At 42.8% G+C, this 19,604-nt stretch overlaps 1 protein-coding gene and 4 non-coding genes across 5 annotated transcripts in view; all 5 read left to right on the plus strand.

The window, feature by feature from the left end:
• The window catches only part of LOC145978774 (N-acetylated-alpha-linked acidic dipeptidase 2-like), a 236,056-nt gene that overhangs the window by 160,841 nt on the left and 55,611 nt on the right, over positions 1 to 19,604 (plus strand). The window lies entirely within an intron of this gene.
• On the plus strand, positions 1,433 to 1,504 carry TRNAP-AGG (transfer RNA proline (anticodon AGG)). Its single transcript has one exon. It is a non-coding gene; the product is annotated as a tRNA-Pro (tRNA).
• Positions 2,548 to 2,619, plus strand: TRNAP-UGG (transfer RNA proline (anticodon UGG)). Its single transcript has one exon. It is a non-coding gene; the product is annotated as a tRNA-Pro (tRNA).
• Positions 6,217 to 6,288, plus strand: TRNAP-AGG (transfer RNA proline (anticodon AGG)). Its single transcript has one exon. It is a non-coding gene; the product is annotated as a tRNA-Pro (tRNA).
• TRNAP-UGG (transfer RNA proline (anticodon UGG)) lies at positions 7,321 to 7,392 on the plus strand. The gene has a single exon. It is a non-coding gene; the product is annotated as a tRNA-Pro (tRNA).

Here is a 19,604-nt window from a genome sequence, read left to right on the forward strand (position 1 = left end):
TAAACGATTCATAGATATTGCCAGTAGTTCGACTCCTCTTATTCAAGAACATTCCCTCTCGCGTCTTGCAGATATTAGAAATTACAACGAATCGCCCTACGTGTGGAGCTACCTTTGTTGTGCAGCTTCCAAATACTGACAAGTCTCTACATAGTGCTCAAGTTCACTGCGACAACACTGAAAGCTCAAGTAAAGTTTACGTGCAATATTATCAACAACAGGGTAATTCTCCGTCTTGCTTTCATAAGTATTTCTCTCCTTAAATTATCGTCACATTATTCAAGAAGATAAAAACCTAATTTTATGTAGTATAAACTGAAAAATTACCTAATGGGGCTCGAGCCACCTGATCCCCATCTTGGATACGCGCTAGTAACAATAACAGGGTTATAGAACATTCTCAGTCATATTATTGACGAAGCCGAAAGCCTAATTTTATCTAATGTAAACTGAAAAATATCCTGGAGAGAGGGGGGGGGGGTCAAGCCCCCTATACCCCACTTTGGAAGCGTGCTATTATCAATAACAGGGTTACAGAACATTCTCCGTCTTGCCTTGATAATTATTTCTCTCCTTAAATTATCGTCACATTATCTTATTTCACACAACAAGAAACCAAAATCCTCATTTTATCTAGTTTAAACCGAAAACTTTTGCCTGTCCTACTGTATTTCTTGCGTTGTTCGGGCACAAAGCAACAGCACAATTGCTCGGCATTATCCTCAAATGTTATTGTTGTTGAAAAAAATTCTCCACTATCACACAAGAGCTACAGGAAAAGGAAACACAAGGCACTTTCACGTTCCCTCACACAAATGCAGATCCTATAACAAGCGGAAAGGTTTGTGACAGCGTCAGTTCTGTCCCGTGAGTGACGTCAGGGTTGGGAACGCCCACGACCCTCTTTTTTCAGCTTCGGGAGGGAAGACTGCGCTACTTTCTCAACTATATTATATACTTACTTTGCGACCACCCGTCCCGCTAGTCTGGCTGCAGATCTACACGCCCCCCTGGTGGCCCGCGTGGGAGGGAGGCCAGGAGTCGGTAGGTAAGCCAGGGCCCAATATTGGTCTGTAGCGCTATAGCGTTACTTTACTACTACTGATCAAATAGCAAATATTAGAAAATTAATATATATGAAAATAATAATAAAGAAATTTCATAAAAATAAAAATGCATAAAAATTAAAAGAAATGTAAAAATGGAGGTCATCATATCCTAATGTTTTGAATAACGTTATTGTTGTATCAAATTCTCGATATATTTTTTAAAAAATATCTTCGAATCTTCTCTTGGCAATTTACGACAGACGTCCGAGTTTAGACTGCGAAATCCCAAATAGAGGACAAATGTTTCCCATAGACGTCACGATACCGTTAAAGACGTGCTTAAATAAAACCATGCATGTTATATAAGGAGGTTATCAGCGAGTGGCTTGTTGGTCTAGGGTTATGATTCTCGCTTAGGGTGCGAGAGGTCCCGGGTTCAAATCCCGGACAAGCCCATATTTTCCTGTTCTGTCTTGTATTGCATACAGGATAGAAGGATAGAGAATGCTGTTCTTTGAAACCAAAAATAAATCATTAAGAAACGTTTTTTGCCTTGATGTCCTCCGTGCGACCTGGAAATCTGTGGGCATTGAGTAGCAGTTGCACGCTCTCCGGAAGTACAGCAGGACAATGCAACATCAGTGTGAACGTTTTGAGCTTTCAAATAATAAAAATATTTTAAAAACCGAGTTCGAGTACGAGCGAGCATTAGAGATTCAATGCAGGAACTTTCCCACTGAACGATCGCGACCTACGAGGCCTCCCGCTTTGCTTACACCCTCCTTTTCGTTCCTCTTACAATGCTTCAGTACCGCTGAATGTTCTGCAGTCCACACGGGCATACGAACTCGTCCGTTCACAAGTACGGTCGCTTGTCAAGGTCTGCTGTAATGTGCAGCCGACGGCAAAGGGGAGTAGGCCAATTATCCAACATCATGTTCACTGAGTCTGTTTTCCACATTTCGTAGGTATTAAGCCTGCATTCGTGGGCGTAGTGATTAGCACATCGCACATCGTTCGAATCCTGACCTGGGCACGGATGTTTGTGAGTATCCATTCATCAATTTCATGATATCATCACTAATACCCATTTTCGCAATTTGCCAGAAGTGGCATACAAGCGAAGTAAAATAAAGCAAATCAATCAATCGAAGGTAAAAAATTGAATAAAAAATGGCAATGAACTAAAAAGTACATTGCTTTTGCATCAACATAATTCCACTCCTTAAAACAATATTGACTGTAGAATAAAAAAGAGAAGAAAAAGTACATACCAAGAATGATTTGTGTTCTTTCATAATCCTTACTCAGATTGATATGAAATGAATCCGAAATAATTTATAAGAGCCTACAATCCATATGGAGAAAGCTGCCGCACAACCTGTTTATCCCAACGCGCTGACGTCAGAGACTTGACTCGAAGAATGAGTCGCACAATATCGCTGATGGCGTACCATGCTGCTAGAAATGGATACATACTTTGTTTGTTGTTACAGGCGGCTCGTTGGTCTAGGGGTATGATTCTCGCTTTGGGTGCGAGAGGTCCCGGGTTCAAATCCCGGACGAGCCCAGCTTTTTCCTTTTGCACAAGCAGCCGAAGAAAGCGAAATCGTGTTGAATATATACAGGGTGTCCCCAAAATAAGTAGCATAACTTCAGGAACGTGATTCTCACATGTAAACAATTTAAATAGTTTGCATAAACATAGGTAGTTCCGGGAATCCTTAGTTTCCGAGTTGTAGGCATTCAAAACACGTGCTAACCCGAATGTCAATGTCTCCCACGTGAAGATAAAGACGTTCCGGTTGACACTGAATTCTTCACAGTATCCTAGAGGAGATGTTCAAAATGTCCACCTCCTGCCTCAAGGCAGGAATTGCCTACCTTCGCGTGTTGATTTGAGGAGTTGCATTCACAGTATCCAGAATTTCTTCTCCCTTCGCAGGAGTTGTAAATCGTTGTCGTTCTCTCGTGGCAGCACGAAATGAAAAATCCCTTGATTCACATAGCGGTGGATGGATTCTCACAAATGTTTTCTTATCTGGAATTTTCCGTTGTGGGAACCTTTCCTGGTACAAACGAAGAGCCTCTCCAGAGTATTGCCTTCCGCCAAAGCATTCATGAAGAGCATATCTTCTCTCTTCTGGTTTGTGTACATGGTTTCATTAGCGTCATTCAACATATACAACTACCAAAAGTACTATCAGATTGTGTTCAACAGCATCTTGTGTCGCAGGAAACCACCTGTGGTAGATAACGACATTCCGATAAACATGCGTTGTGAAAGCCTACAACTCTGAAACCAAGTATTTCTGGACGAATGTTTATATAAGCTATTTTAATTGTTTACATGCGAGGAACACATTCCTGGAGTTACTCCGATTATTTTTGGGTCACCCTGTAAAATGAGATATCGTCCCTTCAGAAGTTCGCTTTTCCATGATCTTTGTTAGACTACAAAAAGGGTGGGCTCTTAACTATGGATCAAATTCAAATTCTTCACTTCCGTTGGCAAAGTTCAAACTCCTAATTTGGGTTCAGTCTCTGGGTTTTCGGCCTGTGTGTAGGACCTGTGGCAACCCACCATCGTGAGGAACTTGGGGAGCTTGGAGTGAGTGAGCGTAATCCGGTCCTGAAGTCCTGCAATGGCTGGGGTTTGGTCGGGCCGACCACCCAGGGAGGTGCAGTCTGGCGTTCGGAAAAGTTCGGAACCATTCGTAAACCTCCACGGGTGACGTCAGCCACGGGACATGTCAAAGACGAGCACCAGCAACGGCATAGGAATTCACACTTCTTCCGTGTTGTCGGAAATAAAGTTGTTTTAAAAATCGAATGAATGTTCTGGCGTGTGTGTATAAGTAAATGTAAATGTATAGAGCAGACTATATCTAGTAAACTGTGTCGCTGAAAGTTAACTATCAATAGAATTACATGTAATGAAAAGCGGGAAAGCCGGCTCGGAGGTGGAGCAGAGAGGTTTGTTCAGAATTTTCTATTTGAGTGGTGTAAATTCGTGTTTATGGGGGGTGAAAAGTTATACTTAGAGCCAAAATTACCACAAAGTTGTCCTTTCTAAAACATTGTGTGGGGTGTTAGGGCGAAGTTATTGGATAAATCAGTAACCCACCAAATTGTTCATATTCAGGCCTAAGCACTCGCAAGTGTTCAAAATTATCTGTCACAGCTTCCGCAGTCTCACACATCGGCACGAAACAAAGGAAGTCTTCTAGAATACAGTTGGATCGCAAAACAATTAATGCACAGTGAAAACACTTCCGTTCCCAACACATCTAATGTTTCGTCTCCCAATATGGTTAAATGCTTACTTATTTATCTCCAGTGATGTGCCCAAGGGAGGGTTGGTGGGGTCATAGCCCCATTTGAACGTCAAAGACAGGAAAAGATGGCAAAATGAGGACTGACCACCAAAAATAGTATACGTAACCACTTTCCCTTCCGAAAATCCTTGGAACGCCACTCGTTATCTCGGACACATTTTTTGAAATCAAGTCCCCAGAAGTTTTTATGATTTCGTATTGGAGACTGAAGTAAAGCGCCTTGTACACGATCAAATAAATCGTGAACAAGTCCTTGAATTGAACGCTTTAAAGGAAATGAAGTCAGAAATAACGCAATTTTTCTCATTGGATTCAAGGTCCGGTCAAAGTATATCTATTTAGGAATGGTTCTAATTAACGCATATTTATCCTCATTATATTCTAGAATGTTCCGCAGATAAACGATTCATAGATATTGCCAGTAGTTCGACTCCTCTTATTCAAGAACATTCCCTCTCGCGTCTTGCAGATATTAGAAATTACAACGAATCGCCCTACGTGTGGAGCTACCTTTGTTGTGCAGCTTCCAAATACTGACAAGTCTCTACATAGTGCTCAAGTTCACTGCGACAACACTGAAAGCTCAAGTAAAGTTTACGTGCAATATTATCAACAACAGGGTAATTCTCCGTCTTGCTTTCATAAGTATTTCTCTCCTTAAATTATCGTCACATTATTCAAGAAGATAAAAACCTAATTTTATGTAGTATAAACTGAAAAATTACCTAATGGGGCTCGAGCCACCTGATCCCCATCTTGGATACGCGCTAGTAACAATAACAGGGTTATAGAACATTCTCAGTCATATTATTGACGAAGCCGAAAGCCTAATTTTATCTAATGTAAACTGAAAAATATCCTGGAGAGAGGGGGGGGGGTCAAGCCGCCTATACCCCACTTTGGAAGCGTGCTATTATCAATAACAGGGTTACAGAACATTCTCCGTCTTGCCTTGATAATTATTTCTCTCCTTAAATTATCGTCACATTATCTTATTTCACACAACAAGAAACCAAAATCCTCATTTTATCTAGTTTAAACCGAAAACTTTTGCCTGTCCTACTGTATTTCTTGCGTTGTTCGGGCACAAAGCAACAGCACAATTGCTCGGCATTATCCTCAAATGTTATTGTTGTTGAAAAAAATTCTCCACTATCACACAAGAGCTACAGGAAAAGGAAACACAAGGCACTTTCACGTTCCCTCACACAAATGCAGATCCTATAACAAGCGGAAAGGTCTGTGACAGCGTCAGTTCTGTCCCGTGAGTGACGTCAGGGTTGGGAACGCCCACGACTCTCTTTTCTCAGCTTCGGGAGGGAAGACTGCGCTACTTTCTCAACTATATTATATACTTACTTTGCGACCACCCGTCCCCCTAGTCTGGCTGCAGATCTACACGCCCCCCTGGTGGCCCGCGTGGGAGGGAGGCCAGGAGTCGGTAGGTAAGCCAGGGCCCAATATTGGGCTGTAGCGCTATAGCGTTACTTTACTACTACTGATCAAATAGCAAATATTAGAAAATTAATATAAATGAAAATAATAATAAAGAAATTTCATAAAAATAAAAATGCATAAAAATTAAAAGAAATGTAAAAATGGAGGTCATCATATCCTAATGTTTTGAATAACGTTATTGTTGTATCAAATTCTCGATATATTTTTTAAAAAATATCTTCGAATCTTCTCTTGGCAATTTACGACAGACGTCCGAGTTTAGACTGCGAAATCCCAAATAGAGGACAAATGTTTCCCATAGACGTCACGATACCGTTAAAGACGTGCTTAAATAAAACCATGCATGTTATATAAGGAGGTTATCAGCGAGTGGCTTGTTGGTCTAGGGGTATGATTCTCGCTTAGGGTGCGAGAGGTCCCGGGTTCAAATCCCGGACAAGCCCATATTTTCCTGTTCTGTCTTGTATTGCATACAGGATAGAAGGATAGAGAATGCTGTTCTTTGAAACCAAAAATAAATCATTAAGAAACGTTTTATGCCTTGATGTCCTCCGTGCGACCTGGAAATCTGTGGGCATTGAGTAGCAGTTGCACGCTCTCCGGAAGTACAGCAGGACAATGCAACATCAGTGTGAACGTTTTGAGTTTTCAAATAATAAAAATATTTTAAAAACCGAGTTCGAGTAGGAGCGAGCATTAGAGATTCAATGCAGGAACTTTCCCACTGAACGATCGCGACCTACGAGGCCTCCCGCTTTGCTTACACCCTCCTTTTCGTTCCTCTTACAATGCTTCAGTACCGCTGAATGTTCTGCAGTCCACACGGGCATACGAACTCGTCCGTTTACAAGTACGGTCGCTTGTCAAGGTCTGCTGTAATGTGCAGCCGACGGCAAAGGGGAGTAGGCCAATTATCCAACATCATGTTCACAGAGTCTGTTTTCCACATTTCGTAGGTATTAAGCCTGCATTCGTGGGCGTAGTGATTAGCACATCGCACATCGTTCGAATCCTGACCTGGGCACGGATGTTTGTGAGTATCCATTCATCAATTTCATGATATCATCACTAATACCCATTTTCGCAATTTGCCAGAAGTGGCATACAAGCGAAGTAAAATAAAGCAAATCAATCAATCGAAGGTAAAAAATTGAATAAAAAATGGCAATGAACAAAAAAGTACATTGCTTTTGCATCAACATAATTCCACCCCTTAAAACAATATTGACTGTAGAATAAAAAAAGAGAAGAAAAAGTACATACCAAGAATGATTTGTGTTCTTTCATAATCCTTACTCAGATTGATATGAAATGAATCCGAAATAATTTATAAGAGCCTACAATCCATATGGAGAAAGCTGCCGCACAACCTGTTTATCCCAACGCGCTGACGTCAGAGACTTGACTCGAAGAATGAGTCGCACAATATCGCTGATGGCGTACCATGGATACATACTTTGTTTGTTGTTACAGGCGGCTCGTTGGTCTAGGGGTATGATTCTCGCTTTGGGTGCGAGAGATCCCGGGTTCAAATCCCGGACGAGCCCGGCTTTTTCCTTTTGCACAAGCAGCCGAAGAAAGCTAAATCGTGTTGAATATATACAGGGTGTCCCCAAAATAAGTAGCATAACTTCAGGAACGTGATTCTCACATGTAAACAATTTAAATAGTTTGCATAAACATAGGTAGTTCCGGGAATCCTTAGTTTCCGAGTTGTAGGCATTCAAAACACGTGCTAACCCGAATGTCAATGTCTCCCACGTGAAGATAAAGACGTTCCGGTTGACACTGAATTCTTCACAGTATCCTAGAGGAGATGTTCAAAATGTCCACCTCCTGCCTCAAGGCAGGAATTGCCTACCTTCGCGTGTTGATTTGAGGAGTTGCATTCACAGTATCCAGAATTTCTTCTCCCTTCGCAGGAGTTGTAAATCGTTGTCGTTCTCTCGTGGCAGCACGAAATGAAAAATCCCTTGATTCACATAGCGGTGGATGGATTCTCACAAATGTTTTCTTATCTGGAAATTTCCGTTGTGGGAACCTTTCCTGGTACACACGAAGAGCCTCTCCAGAGTATTGCCTTCCGCCAAACCATTCATGAAGAGCATATCTTCTCTCTTCTGGTTTGTGTACATGGTTTCATTAGCGTCATTCAACATATACAACTACCAAAAGTACTATCAGATTGTGTTCAACAGCATCTTGTGTCGCAGGAAACCACCTGTGGTAGATAACGACATTCCGATAAACATGCGTTGTGAAAGCCTACAACTCTGAAACCAAGTATTTCTGGACGAATGTTTATATAAGCTATTTTAATTGTTAACATGCGAGGAACACATTCCTGGAGTTACTCCGATTATTTTTGGGTCACCCTGTAAAATGAGATATCGTCCCTTCAGAAGTTCGCTTTTCCATGATCTTTGTTAGACTACAAAAAGGGAGTAGTATAAATTTGTGCATCTGACCCCAACTCTGAGTTCTTGACCAAACGACCACAAAAAGTTGAAAAACTCACTTTCTCTCCCCGTTCCGTGCCTCATTTATTACGCTGACGACGTTTCACGGGGGCAAAAAGGCAGTGATGAGTGAAAGATGAGCTCTCATCCCCTCATCCTCTCATCTTTCTCATTCTCTTTTTATTCTCTCATCTTCCTCTCATCCTCCTCTCATCCTCCCATCTTTCTCTTATTCTCTTATTTTTTTATTTTCTTATTTTCTTATTTTTTGAAAGATGAGTGCATCTTATCGTAATTTTCCAAGTCTGGGACCAAATGTTTATATATCATGACCTACGTAAACCTCTTTTCTTATTCTCTCATTCTCTCATTCTCTTATTTTTTGAAGGATGAGTGCACCTTATCGTAATTTTCCAAGTCCGGAGCCAAATGTTTATATATCGTGATCTTCGTAAACCTCTCTTCTCATCCTCTTATTCTCTCATCCTCTCATTCTCTCATTCTCTCATTCTCTCTACCTTTAGAATATTGTCGTCAACATTAGAGATGAAGTTGGAGTGCTGGAATCAACGGGGCCAAATGTTTATATATGGTGATCTTCGTAAACCTCTCTCTCGGGGGGGAAGGATGTTGCATATACACACGCGCGCGCTCTCATCTTCTCATTTTCTTATTCTCTTATTCTCTTATTTTTGAAAGATGAGTGTATTTTATCGTAATTTTCCAAGTCCGGGACCAAATGTTTATATATTGCGACCTACGTAAACCTCTCCTCTCATCTTCTCATCTTCTCATTTTTGAAAAATGAGTGCATCTTATCGTAATTTTCCAAGTCCGGAGCCAAATGTTTATATATATCGTGACCTTCGTAAACCTCTCCTCTCATCCTCTTATTTTTGAAAGATGAGTGTATTTTATCGTAATTTTCCAAATCCGGGGCCAAATGTTTATATATTGCGACCTACGTAAACCTCTCTCTCGGGGAGGGAACGATGTGCCACACACATACGTGCGCGCGCTTATGTATTGTAACACAAACAAACAAACAAACAAAATAATAATAATTGTTGTTTTTTAGGATACCTGGCCCCTATAACCTCGCCAGGGTGCGTGGTGCCCAACCAAAAATGTAAAAGTTTTCTAATGGCTGCGGTTATAGATTACCGCACCTCTGTAGAGTTTCACGTGTTTTTTTTTTTCCCCAAACTTCCATGAAACCCTACAGAGGACCTCCGTAATGCATGCAACGTGTACTAACGACTCTAGTGTTATTTTGATGTTGTGATATTTTTGGATATAGAGTTTTATTGTGAGATATAGATAAAAATAATTATGTTTATTATTAATATTTTCTTGATGAATATGGAGAATGTATGTGTGTGTGTTACAAATAAAGTTGCATGCTTTTTTCTAGTGTGTGTGTATGTGTTTTTGATGTTTCGACAGCATCTGAAACGATAAAAAAAAGAAATTTTATTGTTAATTTTCACGTGTAAAAACAACAACAAATTTTTTTGTGCAAATTTTCTGATTGTCTCGTGCTATAGTGATGAAAAAGATATTGTAACTGATAACTAATGAAATTAACATTTGTAACTGATCTGAACTAGTGAAATTCGTATTGTGCCATTGTAACTGATTGTGCTAGTGCAGAAAATTTCTTATTGTGCGAGAAAAGATGTTAAAAACCTGGTTAAAACTGCTCTGTGACCCTCTTGTTCTTCACGTCGTAGGCGAAGGACTTCTCTGCAATCAGGATGACACTGCATAGGGTATCCTCGGGCAAGGCATCGTGGAACTCGCAGACGACCTTGATGTTGGTTCGATCGTTGACCACAACCTTCTTCCTCTTAGATGTGTTGATGACGAACATCGGTCTGCGGATTTTGAACTCGCTGGGGGTGTAGTACATGTCCACACTTCCCTCGGTCACGCGTTTGTAAGCCGTGTAAGCTTCGTAAAGTTTGAGGTAATCGTCTTTGGCCACGTCGAGGTTGTAATTCTCGCGCGGGAACACTTCGTTCCTGCCATTCTTCAGATAAACGTTCTTGATCTTGCAGTCGTCGAACTTGCTGGAATCTTTTTCCTGATTCTTGTCCCTCCCGGTCTGAAAGAGCACTACGACGAAATCTGGCATGTCGAACTGTATGTTGTTGAACTGAGTCGTCACGTCGAATTCCATGTGACTTCCCGACGCTATTTTCTGCACGCACTGGTAACCGTGAAAGTGAATCGGCACCTGCGGACTTTTCAAGATCTCCGCTTTGTACTTGAGGGCGTAGTTCGTTTCGTATTCCACCACCGGCATTCTCAATTCCATGCTCCGGATGACGCACTTGGCTGCTTCGGGTAAAGTGTTGGCTATCGGCGTGGTGGCGTCCGGACCCAAAGTAGAGTATCGCATCAGTGCGTCGTTGTCGTTGGCCGCTCTTCGAAACGTGACGCGCAGTCCTCCCTTCCACATGATCTCCTTGTAGTCCGAGAAGAAACCAGGCAGCAGACGCATGGGAAAGAGCACCGTGTGACTTTTCGTCGATATTTTGGTCCCGGCTTCGAATCCCCCGGCCTGGTAGTACGCTGCGTCCGTTTTGGATAATTTCAACGTTCCCACCGCCGTCGACGTGATGCCTGGATAATCTATTCTGTCGATGACGGTATTGTGTTTCCTCACCTCCACCTGCGAGAACAGGTGAGGCACGAAGTTGTCCACGAGTATCAAGTTTGCTGCTGCGGGAAACGCGTCTCCGCTTTCTTTCTTCACCACGTCGAATTGAAGGTAGAGGTCCGCTCTGTGAGGATGAACGAACCCGTCGCCTACGTCCACGTCGTATTCGATCTCCCTGTTCGCCTCGTTGAGATTGGCGAACGTGCGACGGTTGGGAGGGAAAGATTGCAATTCGTAACTTTCGATTTGCTCCATGCTCACTATGTATGGTTATTTATTATACGTTGATCTCTACGATGGCCGTCGTAGTGGCACCTGCGAAATCCACCACGTCTCCTTTCTCGTTCGTCACCACCAACTCTATGTCGTCTATGCGGTTGCGACATACTGGAAAATAGATCGGCGAAGAGGGCGTGTAGATGATCGGTTCCATGAATTCGGAACTTGGTTTGAAAGTGGCTATGATTCCCGTCTGCTTGTGACTTCCTAACAATCCGTCCGAGGATTTCGTGATCATACCTTCTGCCACGTTACAGTGTACGTTCAGAGTCTCTATGGCCAAGAATTTAGGAATGTTGGTTGCTGTGTGCTTGATGCCAGCTTCGAGTTTGGTGTCGTTCTCGAAACCTAAAAGTTCTCCCATGGTGCCCAAGTCCACGGTCTCCGTCGCGGATAGGATTTCCACTCTGTGAGTGACCGAATTTTGAGAAAAGTATGTGCCTTTGGGTAACTGAGCTTGCAAAGTGGAAAGATTGTATTGTCCTGGCGTGACGACGATGTGTTCGCTTCCGACGCTAATTTTGTTGTTGTGCTGCGTAACATTAGGTATGAGGTACATGCTGTAGAATGCACGCAGATCCACGGATTTAGGATAGACAATGTTGTCGTGCAGCGTGAGTTTCAAGATTGAAGATTCGCTCGTGAGATGGAACACGCCCATCCTAGTGATGCTGTTTCAGGTTCCACAGTACTTTCTGGAAATCTTCGACCGTAGGGTTATTTATTTTAGAGAGAAACGCAAGCACGGAGAGGCAGAGATGACCGCAGTTCACGTCTCCGAAATCTTGAATGCGTTCGTCGTTGTAGTATATAGAGGTTTCGCTCGTTTTCAGATAATGAATTAAATTTGTAGGTGGAACACCTCCGAAAGAATCGAAAACGAATGCTTTATCATCATTTTTGTGGTAACATATCCAATGCGTGCCTGGATTTTCTTGACCGTCCAAGTTGACTACTCCGCATTCTCTTCTTTTCACGCTTGAAGGTAACGAGTCGGACATAAAAACTCCTCTGAAGTGTTTGATTTGTAACGGTTCGATCAGAGATTCAATGTCTCGGTTGGTGAGTGCTTCTGTTTCTTTTTTTTAAACTTCTTCATCACGCCCTTTCCTTTTTTCTTCTCCATGGCCAGGTTGTGACGTTTCTGTTCTTCCAATTCCGCTTTGTTCTTCTTCGAGTCGATGACGGTTTTCGCGATGGCGGCACTTCCGCCGGCCAAACTTCCAACGGCCCCCAATGCTGCTAGGATGGCCGGGATGCTGAATATGAAACCTCCGATCTTTTGCTGTTTCCGCGAACGCTGCAATCTTTTCAATTGAGGTGTGCTGAGCAGTAATTTCATTCCGTGTCCTTTCGACAAGCAAGAACGTTTCTTCTCGCGTTGTTTCTTGGTGAGTAACCCATCGAGGGCACCTAGATTTTTAAGATTTGAGTATGGTATCTGGTACACGACACCCTTGGGCTTCATGTTGATGCTCTATGTGTTATTTTCACGGTATGTTATTTATATATATTCTGAGATTTTTTTCTTGTGTAGTTTTTTACGGTATGTTATTTATATATTTTCAAGGCCTCGCAGTCGCTACACAAATTCTATTACGTGCTTCGTTTTCTTGCCAAGAAGTTCCTTTGTCCCCTTGTACACGATTCGAGTTTTGTTCTCGATTAAAATAGATAGCTTCTCGTCGGATAACATGTTAGCGTATCGATCTGGTAAAAATAGACTGTATTGTGCGTTGAGCAACAGGCGTACCTTGGGACCATACTGGGTAGAAACGATTGAACCGGAAGTTATCGTGTAAGGTTTGTCGACTTCCAATTCCCGAATTTTTACATACTCGACTGACAAATTTAGCATTTGTTTTAATGCTTGGAGATCACTCATTTTTTCAGTTGTCATATCGAAGAAGAGAAAATTTTCAGTGTGTGTATGTTAGAGAAATTTAATTGTTTTTTTTTTCACGATGTGAGTTATTTATATATACCGAAGATTATTTTTTTCACGATGTGTGTTATTTATATATCAAGTTTTTTTGACACGTATATATTATTATTTTTTTAACGGAGGAAGAAAGTTCGTGCTTCGGAAAACGCGAGGATGTGCGTAAGGATATCTTCCTTCTCCTGCATAGACTTGTACCAATCATCAGTATACCATCTTCTTCCCTGCATTGCCTCGTACAGTTCGTCCGACCTCTCGTTCAATTTTTCCCCTGCAGCCGAAAGCAGAATGTTGAGATCACCGCACCTCAGGCCGCTGATCTCCCGAAGAAGGTCCTTGAGAACCATTTCACAAGGGATGCGAAATTCCGGCATTGTTCTTGCTATGCTTACAAGTTTATTAACATCTCCGTTAACTACCTTTTTGAATATTTTAGATAGTAGCTCGGGTGGCAAATCAGTTATGCAAGCCATGTTGTTTTTTTTACTGTATGTTATTTATATACCCCACCCCAATTTTTGTTTCGTGTTCATGGCGATGGTGGTGCCTAGTGCGGCGACCCGTTCACCCAGCGATGCGTCTCTGCTCACGAACCTTTCGAAAGCTGCGTGCTCTAACTTTCTGTCTGCTTCGTGACGTGCATCCAGATCCGTCTGCGTGGTGTTGTAAGCGATGTCGTGATCTTTGCATGCGGCGTCCAACGGATTCACACCCTTGTCTCCTCTCTCCAATCTTTTCTCGAGTTTGGTACCCGGTCCGCAGTACTGGTAGCCAGGTAGATGCATCTCGAAAGGTAACTTGTTGATGATGTCGTTTACGAGTCCCTTTCCTTCGGCCACATTCCAGAATTTCGGAGGCAGCGTGTTGATGATTTTGATGAGGTAACCTATGCCCTTGTCGTCGTTCACGATGAAGTTGGAAAGTTTCGTGCTGATCATGTCCACGATGCCAACCTTCTCGTTGTAGAAATTACGGTTGCCTGCATTCTCTTCGCCGGCTATCACCAACAATCGGTCCACGAGTTTCCTCACGTCGTCCACCCAAACGAATTCTTTGGGTAACGTGTTGTAGCGTTTGACCCCGCTGCCTGTTTTGACCTGGTTCCAAATCGGTTTGATGAGATTCCTGTACTTCTCGCCGCTGCTCGATTTCACCCTATTCTGCGAGGCGTCGTTGTTTTGGTACAAGGCATCCGTCATGATCAGAATTTCCTTGTAACTCTGGTAATCTTCGTCGGTGTAATCTTTCGGCTGCTTTTTGGCAACGAGTTCCCACAGTCCCACCGTACCCGGATACCTGTTCCAACTATCCTTGTCGCCTAAATTGACTTTAATGTCGTTGCCTTCGAAGGTCACCTTCGATTTCCCAATCTTCCACACCACACCGCCGCCTTCGCTGGTTTCCATGCTAGGATACAATCCGAACACTTCATCCTTGTCGAACTTCCCCGTGCTCAGGTAGTCTCGTGCCAAAGGTCCCAACTCGATTTTATCCGAAGACGACGAGGTGCTACCAATAGCTCGACGTCGTGCCGGTGCATCCTTCAGTTCGAATGGCGTCGAAGGAATGCTCGAAATGGGCGTGGGTACGGCGTAACTTTTAGCTGCGAGCGGTACGAGTTCATTAATCAAATTTTTATTTTGTTCCGTGACACTTTTAATTTCTTTACCTAGACCGCTGATGGCATCGATCACAGGTTGATCCTGACGTTTCTTCTCTTCGTAGAATCCGCGATTTTCGGATTTCCAACCTTTGAAGCGTTTCGCGAGGTAATCGCGAAGCTTGAGATTTTCGTCTTCGATTTTTCGTTTCGTCATGACGTTATTTATATACGTCGTTTCTCACAACGTTGCAACGTTTAGAAAGTCGTTGATTTTGTTTCTGTATTTTCCGTCGTTGGGTTTCCTCGTCATGTCGATCGTAGCGAATCCGAAATCGTCAGCGTTCCAGCAAGTAGAGCAGCAGCCTTCCGAAAATTGATTGTAGTTCATGTCTCCGCCTACGTAGTCATCGTACGCATGCTTGAGGTTGGTGTGATCTTGACGAAACAAACATATGAAATTAGCGTTGTCGCGTACTAACTGTTTTGGAATTTTGGAAAACGTTTGAGCTAGGTAAAAGCAATCCATTCCTTTGTGACGACCTTGCGTGAAAAAGTTGCGAATTTCATTTTGATTTTCCAGGATGGCGTCGTCGAACACAACGACTGAATTTTCACGACAATCGTCGAGTGGTTTTATTTCCGAGGCGAACGTTGCAATGTCTAGACCATCGTACAGTTTCATCAGTTGCTGGTATTTGGATTGCTCTAAACTTTTCGAGAACACGTACAGGTGCCTGTTCTTCCAATCTAACCAATTCGGTGCGAGGAGAAAATTGTCCACGAGCAGTGTCGTTTTTCCACACCCCGAAGGTCCTACGATCAGACAGCGGATGCTGTCGGGGAGCAATTCACCGTTCTTTTTCTTCGTTTGACTTTCCGAATTAGGTAAACGTTTCACAACATTCCACGTACTCATAGAATCACTTCGTTTGAATCGATCCAACTTGTTTCCGGAAGTCCCAGCCATTTCACCAAAAGTTTGTTGCCTCTCTTGCGCAAAACTTTTTCGATAAGGTACGTGTCGGGGTATTTAGTTTTAGAGAGTTCCTCTTCATAGAAGCGCCCCAATAAAATTTCACCGCCACTGTCCTTTATTATATACGTGTGACGGTTCCCGGGTAGAACTCGAACCACGGTAAAAAGTTCGGTGCTCCAGTTTCGTGTGAAACCCCTGTCGAACGTTCGCTTCAATTTACTGACCCTCACCTGTTCTCCAATTTTGTATTTAGCCTTTTTTGTCGTGGGCGTGTATTTTGGACAGTAAACGCTAGAAATTAAACGTTGCTCGTCAGACTTGGTAACGTCAGCTGGCTTCATGCCTATCGTTGCGTGCCGTGTGTGATTATAGTCGTTAACAAGTTCCGGAAGAATAGTGACCCACTTGTAGCTTCCCTGAAGCGTGAAGCGTGACCACATGCGCGATTTCAGAGTGCGATTGAATCTTTCCACGATGCTGGCCTTGACGTCGCTGAAGGTCGAGTAATGTTGAACGTTGTGTTTCCGAATAAACTTTTGGAATACGGCATTGTAAAATTCCTTCCCTTTGTCCGTGTGCAGAAACCGAGGTCGTCTGCCGCCGCTTTCGCGAAAAATTGTCTTGAATGCTTCCGTGACGCACGTTCCTGTTTTCGCCTTCAAAGGTAGAGCCCATGCGAATTTCGAAAATGTGTCTATGACGGTGAGGAGGTACTTGTTGCCCCTGTTCAATTTATGCACGTTTTTTAACTTGCCGCTACTCATCTCCACGAGGTCACTTTCCCAGAGGTCGTCGATTCCCTTGGTTACCACAGCCAAACGTTCGTAGTTACGGCGTGCAGGTTTATGCAATTCTTGGACGATGGCCTGCCTTGACATTTTTTCTTAGAGATTACGTTTCAAGAGAAGCACAAGCGTGATGGGATTCAAAGAGGGTGGCACTTCGCTCGTGTTTTGAATGATCAGCTTATCGCCGGCACTCACGTCGAAAACGGTGAGATCTTCGTCTTCGTGTATTTCATATATGTTGCGCGTTTCGTTCCAACGTGCCAGAGGAATGTTTCCTGCTTTCTGGACACCACGATTCGATATCAAAGTCATGGTGGGAACGCTAGCTTTTCTGCCGTGAGACCAGTACGAAAATTCGTTTATCTGAATCGTGCCATCGAGGAGAAACTTGTAGTACGGATGATAAGGATGTAGCATGTACAGTTTGTTACCTTCGACGAACGTGGAGATTCTCTGTTGATTGGGTACGCTGTTGATTTCGATGGCTTGCAAAGAATGCAGTTTAGCGAATTTAGTGTCGACGCTAACGAGGTTGCTGTGAAGCTGACCCAGTGTGTTTTGTACGGGCAACAAATGTTCGACTATGGTATCCGTTACGGTAGAAAATGACGGTTTGATTTTCACTTCCACGTTCAACTGCTTGTAGCTTTCGTTGAGTTCTTGCAACTTGGCACCGAAAGAGGTCAGCGTTGATTCCTGCGTTGATTCCAGCACTCCAACTTGATCTCTGATGTTGACGACAATGTTCTGAAGGTTCTCAATTTGATTCAATTTCGAGCTCTTCTCGGTAAGATCGTTCACGATGATTCGCATGTCTGTAAACTGCGTGTGAAGGTCGGCGACGCTCTGCGAAGTGGGCAGCGTCGACACCAGCGAGGCAAGTTCGTCTCGAATCTGTTCCACGTTCGCCGTTTCCGTTTCCAGTCGTTTCAGCATGCGTGATATGTTCCTTTTCAAAGCGTGTAATTCTTTGGAGGTAGGGAGATTGGCCACTTTACTCTCGAGATCGCTCAACGAACTTTTGATGTCACTCGAATCTGATAGTGCCGTCACCGCCGTTTTCAATTTTTCCAAATCTTCGCTCGAAGGCACGCTCGTTCGTAACGATTCCAAGTCACCCTGTATGTTGTCCAGTACGTGATGAAAATGAGTAAGATTGGATTCGACGTTCAAATTTTCCAAATATTGGATCTTCTGCTGAACCGTGCTCAACGTGTCCTGAATACTCGTCAACACACCTGCTTCAGCGTGAATATTTTTATTTTCTTCGTTGATCAATTCCAAGGACGCCTGAAGCGTAGCGATGGTGGTTTGAATGTGTTCGAAATCTTGATAGGCCTCCAACTGAATTTTTATGTTCGCGACGCTTTTACCGATGACCTGCAGTTCGTCCGACGATGGTAGGTTCGTCATGGTATCTTCCAAAGTCTGCAACTTGGATTTAATTTCTTCCAACGTGCCGGTGAATTCTTCTTGTAATTTAGAAACAACAACCTGCAAGCGTTCTACATCAATATCATTCACCACGGTTTGAAGTTCAGAGAAATTCTTTTCTATTGCGGAAGTTCGCTCTTCGATTTCGAGTTTCAATTTTTCCAAATCTTCATTTTTCGATTGAAATTGCTGTAATTTGGCCAAATCATTTTGAAGCGAATCCATGCTCAACTGTATATTTTGAATGTTGTCGTAAGAAGGTACGTCGACATAATTTTTTATCAGTGTTTTCAGTTCGGAATCGATTTTCAGAATGGGATCGAGACATTGCGTTTGGAGCGTAGCGATCTCAGACTCTAAACTTTTGTTTAAGGTTTCCTGTAAAGCGATCAAATCGGTCCTCAACTTCTTAACTCGAACGTCCAGCATGAGAATCTCTTCTGCATGGTCTACACGCTTGGTGTTGCCGAAAATGTCGTTAGGCATTTTTGGTTAACGGTTATTTATAATAGGATAGACGATTCGTAATTCTACGAAGAGAGGAATAAGTTTGTCGTAATCTCCTAGGAGTTCCACGTAAAGATAATCTCCTGCAGACACATAGTACGACATGTTAGAAAGTATCTTGTCGTGCTTCATTCGAAAAATGTTCTTGCCGGTAGAAATTTTGATTTCGCCTGTGTTCTCCGGATTCACGGTGATTTGAAGTTTCCCGTCAATCGGAATTTCATAGAAATGTAAATTGTTATTAAAAACGTAAAACATCTTGCCCACATCGTTATTTATTTCCGTCCATATACTATTAAGATGTACAATTAGTAGACCATTGAGTTTAGATAACACGGAAGGTAAGAGGTTATTGGAAATTGGCGATGCAGTGTCCATGTTGCTTTGTTTGCGAAAACCAAAGAGATTCATTGTCCTTGTTAGTTATTTAACACATTCGAAACATACGGAGGAAAATAATGAAAGGGGGAGCCCTCGGGCGATGAAAAGTTGCAACCTGTTATTATGTTGTTAAGCCCGCTCCAAACCGAGGCTCATTAAATTCAACTCTTATTTTTCATCGCCCGAGGGCTCCCTCTTTCATTCTTTTCCTCCGTCTGCTTTTGAAGAGGAAAAAACACAGCGGACTTCATGGCTATGGGGTTACGGTTAACACACGCCACATTTATCGCTTTTATTGTAGTGCCCCCACTCTCGCGTGTGGATTTTACAATCGAGAACACGTAACTTATTGTCCGTTGCATCCAATGCTACTTTGGTTACGCGCGTCGTGTACAAAACATGCAATTTACTTGCAATGCGATGATCGGTGCTGAGTTGCCTTTTACCATGAAAAAGGCATTCCTTGTAGTCTTGCATGCTAAATTTGCTGGTACTTATTTTTCCCACCCCCTTCGCTTTCTTGATCTCTTTTTCTTCTGCAATCTTTACACAGTACATTTTGGCACGAAGCCCCGCAAATTCGCTGATGTACTCCCCGCCAACTTCATCTTTGAACTTTCCAATCGTCATTTTGTTTTCTGCCGAATGTAAGTGATGGCCTGATGGTAAGTTGCTAAAATCAAACAGATGCTTCATCTTAGTCAGATCATGTTCGAGGCTTGGTG

Source organism: Lepisma saccharinum, chromosome 25, assembly GCF_977018435.1.
Source record: "Lepisma saccharinum chromosome 25, izLepSacc3.1, whole genome shotgun sequence".
NCBI lineage: Eukaryota > Metazoa > Arthropoda > Insecta > Zygentoma > Lepismatidae > Lepisma > Lepisma saccharinum.